We start from the raw sequence: 8,328 nt of genomic DNA, 5'->3' as shown, positions 1-8,328 counted from the left end.
GGTTGGGGAGTCCAGAACTAGAGGGCATAGGTTTAGGGTGAGAGGGGACAGATATAAAAGAGACCTAAGGGGCAACTTTATCATGCAGAGGGTGGTACGTGTATGGAATGAGCTGCCAGAGGATGTGGTGGAGGCTGGTACAATGGCAACATTTAAGAGGCATTTGGATGGGTATATGAATAGGAAGGGTTTGGAGGGATATGGGCCGGGTGCTGGCAGGTGGGGATAGATTGGGTTGGGATATCTGGTCGGCATGGACGGGTTGGACCGAAGGGTCTGTTTCCATACTATACATCTCTATGACTCTATGACTCTATTTGAAGAAATTTTATCAAAGGCTTGTTAACATATGAAATTGTCCACCCTTTGGATGCTGTGGATGTTTGTTGTCAAATGTATTTAGATCAACAACTGCCAGGTTTTGTAAAGGATTTAAAGTTTATGGGGATTGGGTGGAAAGGTGGATATAAGTTCGTTCACAATCCTTTCTAATTGAAACTCAGTCAACGGCTGAATGGTTTACTACTGTTCCCAGCTCTTCTGCCAACAGATGGGAGTGCTGGATGGAGATCTTTCAGGAGGCTAAAATTGAACAGGATTTAAAAAATGAAATTGTAAGAGCCAATGTTACAACACCCAGCTCGGAATTTCTTTCACCAGCTTGATAAAGTGTAATTTGCAAAAATAAATTATTTCACAAATCCACAAGATAAGGAAGTTTCCCATTTGATTACAGATCACAATTTTCTAGGAACTCCTGCCACCTCTTTTTTTAAAAATCCATTCATAGGAGGTGGGCAATGGTGACTGGGCCAGCATTTATTACCCACCCTAATAGCCCTCAAGAAGGTGTAGGTGAATGGCCTTCCTGAACAACAGCAGTCCATTTGATCCAAGTACCCTCCAAAATGTTGTTATAAAGGGAGTACATTAAAAGTTAAACAAATTATGTAATAGAATCAAACTGGTTACAGTGCCCAGGAATACCATTTGAGTCATTGTCACCTATGCTCTCTTTAAAGGCAGCCCCATTCCCCAATTGTTTTCCAACAGCTCAACAAATGCTTTTTCTCCACAGGTAATCCCAGAATTGAATCTTTCTCTGCCACATTCCCAGGTTGTGCATTCCAGATCCTAATCATTCACTGAGAAAAATTTGTTCCCCTGATTTTGCCACTGTATCTTTGGCAAGCATACTTAAATTGGTGTCTTCTGGTGTCAATTATAGAAACACAGAAAATAGGAGCAGCAGTAGGCCATTCAGCCCTTCAAGTCTGCTGTGCCATTTATGATCATGGTTGATTGTCTAACTCAAAAGCTTGTTCCCACTTTTTCCCCCATATCCTTTGATCCCTTTAGCTTCAATTGCTATATCCAACTCCTTCTTGAAATTATACAATTTTTGGGTCTCAACTACTCTGTGGTTACAAATTCCACAAATTTGTCACATTATGGGGCGAAGAGATTTATCCTCATCTCAGCCCTAGATAGTTTGCCCTGTATCCTAAGACTGTGACCTGTGATTCTGGACTGTCCTGTCATTAGGAATATCCTTTCTACATTTACCTTGTTTGGTCCTGTTAGAATCCCTCCACCAATTAGGACAATTTAATTACATAATTGATTAATATAAATGATTTGGAGTGTTGAGGGCAAAATCTCTAAATTTGCAGATTATATTAACCGAGGCAGTGCAGTGAACTGTGAGGATGATGCCAAGTGACTCCAAAGAACATTGACAAGTTGGCCAAATTGGCAGATCAAATTTAATGCAGAGAAATGTGAGGTAATATATTTTGGTAGAAGAAATATAGAGACACAAGGCTAATGGTACAACTTTGAGCGGCCGTACAAGAACAGAGGGATCTCAGGGTTCATTCACTTGATTATCTGAAGGCAACCAAGCAAGTTGAAACAGTTGTTCAGAAGGCATTTTGGATCCTTCGGTTTATAAATAGAGATATAGAATATAAAAGTAAGGAAGTGATGCTGCATTTCTACAAATCATTGGTCAGTCTCATATTTGGAATAATATGTTCAGTTATGGGCACCTCATTGAAGGAAAGATGTTAAAGCCCTGGAAAGAGTTCAAAGGAGATTTACTAGAATGATACAAGAAATGAGGGATTTTAGATAGAAGGAAAGATTAGAGAGATTGGGCTTATTCCCATTGGAGCAGAGCAGATTAAGATGTGGTCTTTTGAGGTATTCAATATCATGAACAATCTTGATAGGGTAGTGAGGGATATTCTAATTCCACTAGATGGTAAGTCAGTAACTTGGAGTCACACCTTCAAAAGCTGGGAGTGAGGTGAGGTGAAATTTCTTTACTCAGAGTTGTTAGGATTTGGAAGGTGAGGAGGGATTACATTCTGGAGGGCAAGATGTGGGGCAGGAGGGGGACAGGTGGACATATGTTCTAGCAGATGCTTGCAGCATTCTCTCTCACATGTAGCAAAGGAACATTCTGTTTGGTCACCCTCGTTTTGATTGTGAAACTACTACTGAAATGTAACTGATTAATGTAAACATACAAATAAATGAGTATGCAATAGATTTGGTGGCTTTTGTTCAGAAGTGTAATTTCTGTTCAATGATGCCTCATTGCTGTAAACAATTTATTTGTAACAAGCTTCATATTTTATTTATTGAAGAAATGGTAGCAAAGTTCATTTCAAGTCTTGTTTTAAAAAAAAACTAATTATTTTCCTCTATGGAATATTTCAACTGCCCATTGGCAGTTTTCTAAAGTGCCTATTATTTCTTCTCAAAGTATGATCCTCATCCAGAATTCACAAACACAGATTTTTCAGGAAATGCTATTGGTTAATGTTCAGGAGTAAACTCACACAGTTAATTGCAGTCAATCTCTCACTCAGCAAGGTCCTACTGTGCAGATCTTTAAAAATCAGACCAGAGACCTTTCTGAATGGTTCAACTTCACCCCAACATTACATTAATCAGAGAAGTCAGTTCCCAAATTTCATAATGTGGCAACTTACAAGTCTGTGGGCCATGTGTTGAAAAGTCAGATCTACTGCACAGAAAAATTCATCGGCCATTGAGTCTGTTTTGATTAAAAACAACAAACTAATTATTTTAATCCCATTTTCCAACATTTGACCTATATCTAGCCTCGGTATCACAAGTTTATATCTAAATACCTTTTAAATGTTATGAGCATGATGTCTGCCTCTGCCACTCTTTCAGGCAGTGAGTTCCAGATTCCCAGCACTCAGTGAATTTTATTTACCTCACATCTCCTGTGAATCTCCTACCCCCTCAACTAAAATCTATTCCACTTTCCCCCTTCCCTTGCCCCCCTTACACCGCCACCATCGCTTCCTCTACCAAGGGAAAAACTTCCGTCCTGTCTGCTCTATGCCTATCATGACTGCACACATCTCAATCATGTCCCCCCTCAATCTCCTCTGCTCTAAGGAAAACAATCCCAGTCTGTCCAATTTCTCTTTAGAACTGAAACTCTCCAGCCCAGGAAACATCCTGTTGTTGAGTTCACAAACAATTCTGCAAGTATTTTTGCTGTCCGCCTACCAGTCTCTAGCTTCCCTGCTCAGGAAGTTCAAACATATACAGCACACCCTGCCACATTGAACATCATTTATTTCGTTCTTATTGCTCACAAACCAAATTTAGCTTCATCACTGAACGACCAATTCCACCATTGGACCAGTTACTGGTCGCCGAAAACCCGAAATGCGCATTTTGACACAATTTGCGGGAAGTTATTGATATGGAGCCAATACCTAATCAATAAGTGCGTCGTGCTTTAAAATATTTTGACTGGGAATTGATTTTTCTTGTTTAGCGGGTCTGGCGGGACTTATGTAGACAGGCGAATGCCATCATGGCTCTGAAGTATTCACTATTTTCTCTGTATATTTAAATCTGAAAAAATAACCACACTGGAAATAAAGTATTTGTATCATTTTGTCTTTGTTTGGATTTGTATCATTCATTGTTTCATTTTAGTTGTTAGATTAGTGGCAGCAGTGTTACTAACTGAAGGAATTCCAAACAAAGTCAATTTGTTCAATCTGGAGGTTTTCTTTAATTTCTTGAAGTTTCTTCAAACTTTCAGCATCAGAGAATTCCTGGAGTGCGGAAAGTGGCCGTATGGCCCATCAGTCTGCACCAATCCTCCCAACCATATCCTACCTCGACGACTCCCCCGCCTAGATCAGAGTGTTGCTGGAAAAGCACAGCCGGTCAGGCAGCATCCGAGGAGCAGGAAAATCGACATTTCGGGCAGGAGCGGTCATGAATGAGCTTTGCCTGCAACGGCGATTTTCCTGCTCCTCGGATGCTGCCTGCTGTGCTTTTCCAGCACCACTCTAACCTAGACTCTGATCTCCGGCATCTGCAGTCCTCACTTTCGCCTAGTTGACTCCCTCGCCTACCCTACCTCTGTAATCCTGTAGTTCCCATGACTAATGAATGCAGTCTGCACATCCCGGAATACTACGGGTAATTTAGCATGGCCAACCCATCTAACCTGCACATCTTTGGACTGTGGGAGGAAACCCACACAGACACGGGGAGAATGTACAAACTCCACATACACAGTCACCTGAGGCAGGAATCGAACCCGGGTCCCTGGCGCTGGGGGGCAGCAGTTCTGAAATATTTTCAACTCATTCTCCTGCGTTCTCTAGGTAAAAACAATGACTGCAGATGCTGGGAACCAGATTCTGGATCAGTGGTGCTGGAAGAGCACAGCAATTCAGGCAGCATCCGCCTGTCCTCGGATGCGGCCTCCTGCGTTCTCTGTTAACTTTAGAAAGCACTTTTCCGGCTGCTTTCCTGTTGTGACAAGTTCACAGCGATTTCAATGAACAGGCAGTGGTGGATCGGAAATGTCCCTGGCTGAGTCATGCAGAGCCGCAGCCTATTGTTCTGGGGATGTGGGGTCGAGTCCCACAACAGCAGTGGGTGAACTTTGAGTTTTAAAAAAGCGTGAAGTTTTAAAAATCTCTCGCTAGCAGCTCAGTATTTATTGTCCGTCTCTAATAGCCCCCGACAGGGTGGGAACTGCCCAGAGACCCGGTCGCTCTGATAATAATTGTAAAAACTCACCTGATTCACTAATGTCCTTTCCTGCAGCTCTCCCTCTCTCTCTTGCTCCCTGTTTGTTCTTGGTGTCCAACTAGTTTCCCATTCTCTAATAATGTCCGATTCGTGCTGATAACAAGAGTTAAAACGATTTGAGAAATTGTTGAGACGTGCAGTCCTATCGGAAGGAGCGGCAGTGTGATCTTGGTGGCTCCTAAACAACCAGGAAAACAAAACCCTACCCACGGAGCTTCCCGACTTGTCTAAATGCTCGGTCTCTGCCCTTTCTGTTGGTTGAGATTCGCTCATTCGGATGCAATCGATCAGCGCAATAACGCTCCAACTTGTTCAGTGGCTTGAAATTCAAGCACTTGCTTTCAGTTTTAAAAAGGTTTGATGTTTCCCTCTTCCTAATTTTAGACTGCAACTTTAGAAACAAAACAAACCCCGCTGTTCCAGATTTAAACCTCCCGAGCCCTGTTCAAAGGTTTCCCCTTAGAGTGTATTTACCTGAAAAATGTGTTGCTGGAAAAGCGCAGCAGGTCAGGCAGCATCCAGGGAGCAGGAGAATCGAGGTTTCGGGCATGAGCCCTTCTTCAGGAATGTATTTACCTGGCCGGGTCATGTTGCTTCCTTCGGGAATCTGCTCTGGTCACGAACATTTGGATTGACTCCGTCCACTGCGCACTCTGGAAAGATTGAGGGTTAGAGTCACGACTGTCCCACAACCTCCGCCGCTGGATCCGAAACACAAAACAGTTTTAGAATTCAGCCTGTTCAGAGTTGTGAATACACACCTCTGGAACAGACAGGACTTAACTCAGATCTCTTGGCTTAGAGGAAGGGACACTACGATCCAGAATCCGATTTCGAGAGATCGGTTCTTGGATTGTGAAGCCAGAGTCCCTGAAACTTCCGGGACTCGAACCGTAAAGCGATCCACATTCTTGCAATGAGATAGGATTGAAAGAACCGAACGAGCCCGTGTTAGGCATTCCGTGGATTCAATGCATATTACGAACTAAACTGCCTCGACTGAAGAGATCGAGTTGGAAATGTTTGAAATACTTACAGGAGAGTACTCAGCGTCGGGCTGTTCCCGGAACAGGAGCTACTCCGAGTTCTGCTCCGCACTCACTTTTTATGCTTTGGATCCAGTGACAATTGGTTTATAAATCAGAACCGACCGGCAATCCGAACCGGAATTCCGTTACCTGTTGGGATTGATAACGAGTTCTGGTAACAAACAGTCATCCTGCTGTTGCTAATCTGTAGCTCACAGCTCGCATTTTGTACTCAGCATTCTCCACTGTGCAAAAGCGCAAATACATTTACTATTCAATTCTCCCATTCAATGGCGATATGTTAACCCCTTTTTGATTAAATTCTCAAAACGTGCACACATTCATTCACGCTTACGCACGCAGGCACACAAATATAGACTCGCATTGGGTACATACTCGCATTCATCATTCACTTGCTCTCATTGTTAACAGATTAGAACACAGACGCCGACACACGCCCCATTCACCCATACAGAAAGCATTTAGTGAACAGAGAATCCTTTCAGTCCATTTGTATTTTAAAAAGTGTTTAGATCTACGCTTGAGATGACAAAGCATACAAAGCTATGGGCCAAGTGCTGGAAAACGGAATGACAATTATTAGGCAAAAGTGGGTACTGCAGATGCTGGAGATTAAGAGTCAAGATTAGGTTGGTAAATACAGCATCCGAGGAGCAGGAAAATCGACGTTTCGGGCAAAAGCCCTTCATAGTCGATTTTCCTGCTCCTCAGATGTTGTCTGACCTGCACTACTCTAATCTTGACTGAAAATAATTAGGTGCTTGTGTTTGATTGGCTCAAACTGGGATGGACTGAAAGGTTTTTTTCTGTGCTGTCGTCCTTTGACTTTCAGCACTTACCAATAGCCTTGAATTTTATGACATTTCAAGTGCTCATCCAAATACCTTTTGAATGGTTCTGAGGTTTCTTGCCTTAACTACCCTCCCAGGCAGTGCATTCCAAATTCTCACCACCTACCAGGTGAAAAAAAATCCCTCTTATCCAGTCTAAACCTCCTTGTCACCTTAAAGTTATGTTCCCTTTTTATTGACCTTTCGACTAAGGGATTTAGCTGCTTCCTGTCTGCCCTGTATTTGCCCCTCATAATCTTATACAGCTCAATCAGGTCCCCTCTCATGTTTCTCTGAAGAAAAACAGCTCATCTAGCCTCTCTTCATAGCTCAAATGCTCCATCCCAGACAATATCGTGGTGAATCTTGTCTGCCTCCCTTCCAGTGCAGTCATATCCTTCCTATAGTGTGGAGACCAGACTACACCATGATTCTCCAGCTGGGGCCTCACCAAAATTTCGAATAGTTCCAACATAACCTCCTGCTGTTATAATCTATGCCCTGATGAACAAAGGCAAGTGTACCATCTTTTTCTTAACTACCCTATTGACTTGTCCTGACACCTTCAGAGACCTGTGGATAAGCAATCCAAAATCTGTCTGTTCCTCTGAGGTTCCGAGTGAGCTGCCATTCACTGAGTACTCCTCTGTCTTGTTCCTTCTTCCAAAATGCATCATGAGACCAACTGAGAGGCCACCCTTCCTAGACTGCTTCCCTGTGACCTTGATCCCCAACTGCATTGAGAACAATGACCAAACTATGACTTACAAAAGAAGTCATTAGATTCAAAAAAGCAGCATGGAAACTAGCAAGAGAAAAAAAAATAGACCTGAAGGTTATGAAAGGTTGCTAAGTCAGCAAAAGCAGACCAAGGGATTGATCAAGAAGGGGAAAATAGGATATGAAAATAAGCTTGCATGGAACCTGAAACCAACTGTAAACATTTCTATTATAGAGTCATAGAGATGTACAGCATGGAAACACACCCTTCGGTCCAATCCGTCCATGCTAACCAGCTATCCCAACCCAATCTAGTCCCACCTGCGAGCACCCGGCCCATATCCTTCCAAACCCTTCCAATTCATATACCCATCCAAATGCCTTTTAAATGTTGCAATTGTATCAGCCTCCACCACTTCCTCTGGCAGCTTATTCCATACACGTACCACCCTCTGCATGAAAGTGTTGCCCCTTAGGTCTCTTTTATATCTTTCCCCTCTTACCCTAAACCTAGGCCCTCTAGTTCTGGACTCCCCGGCCCCAGGGAAAAAACTTTGCCTATTTACCCTATCCATGCCCCTCATAATTTTGTAAACCTCTATAAGGTCATCCCTCAGCCT

The 8,328-nt window shown here is 42.9% G+C and overlaps 1 long non-coding RNA gene across 5 annotated transcripts in view; it reads right to left on the bottom strand.

Annotated features, from left to right (window-relative positions):
• The window catches only part of LOC122565022, a 22,522-nt gene extending 16,148 nt beyond the window's left edge, over positions 1-6,374 (bottom strand). The window contains exons 1-5 of one of the 5 annotated variants that reach the window (XR_006316057.1): positions 6,146-6,374; positions 5,584-5,762; positions 5,098-5,202; positions 3,768-3,909; positions 3,003-3,067 (exon numbers count right to left, since the gene is read on the bottom strand). This is a non-coding gene — a long non-coding RNA (uncharacterized LOC122565022). Of the gene's footprint in view, positions 1-3,002; positions 3,068-3,767; positions 3,910-5,097; positions 5,252-5,583; positions 5,763-6,145 lie in introns of all 5 variants that reach the window. The other 4 variants (XR_006316058.1, XR_006316059.1, XR_006316056.1 and 1 more) reach the window with 4 other exon arrangements.
• Between the last annotated feature and the right edge of the window lie 1,954 nt (positions 6,375-8,328).

This window comes from Chiloscyllium plagiosum, chromosome 30, assembly GCF_004010195.1.
Source record: "Chiloscyllium plagiosum isolate BGI_BamShark_2017 chromosome 30, ASM401019v2, whole genome shotgun sequence".
Classification (NCBI taxonomy): Eukaryota; Metazoa; Chordata; class Chondrichthyes; order Orectolobiformes; family Hemiscylliidae; genus Chiloscyllium; species Chiloscyllium plagiosum.
This window is presented reverse-complemented; position numbering and strand designations above follow the sequence as displayed.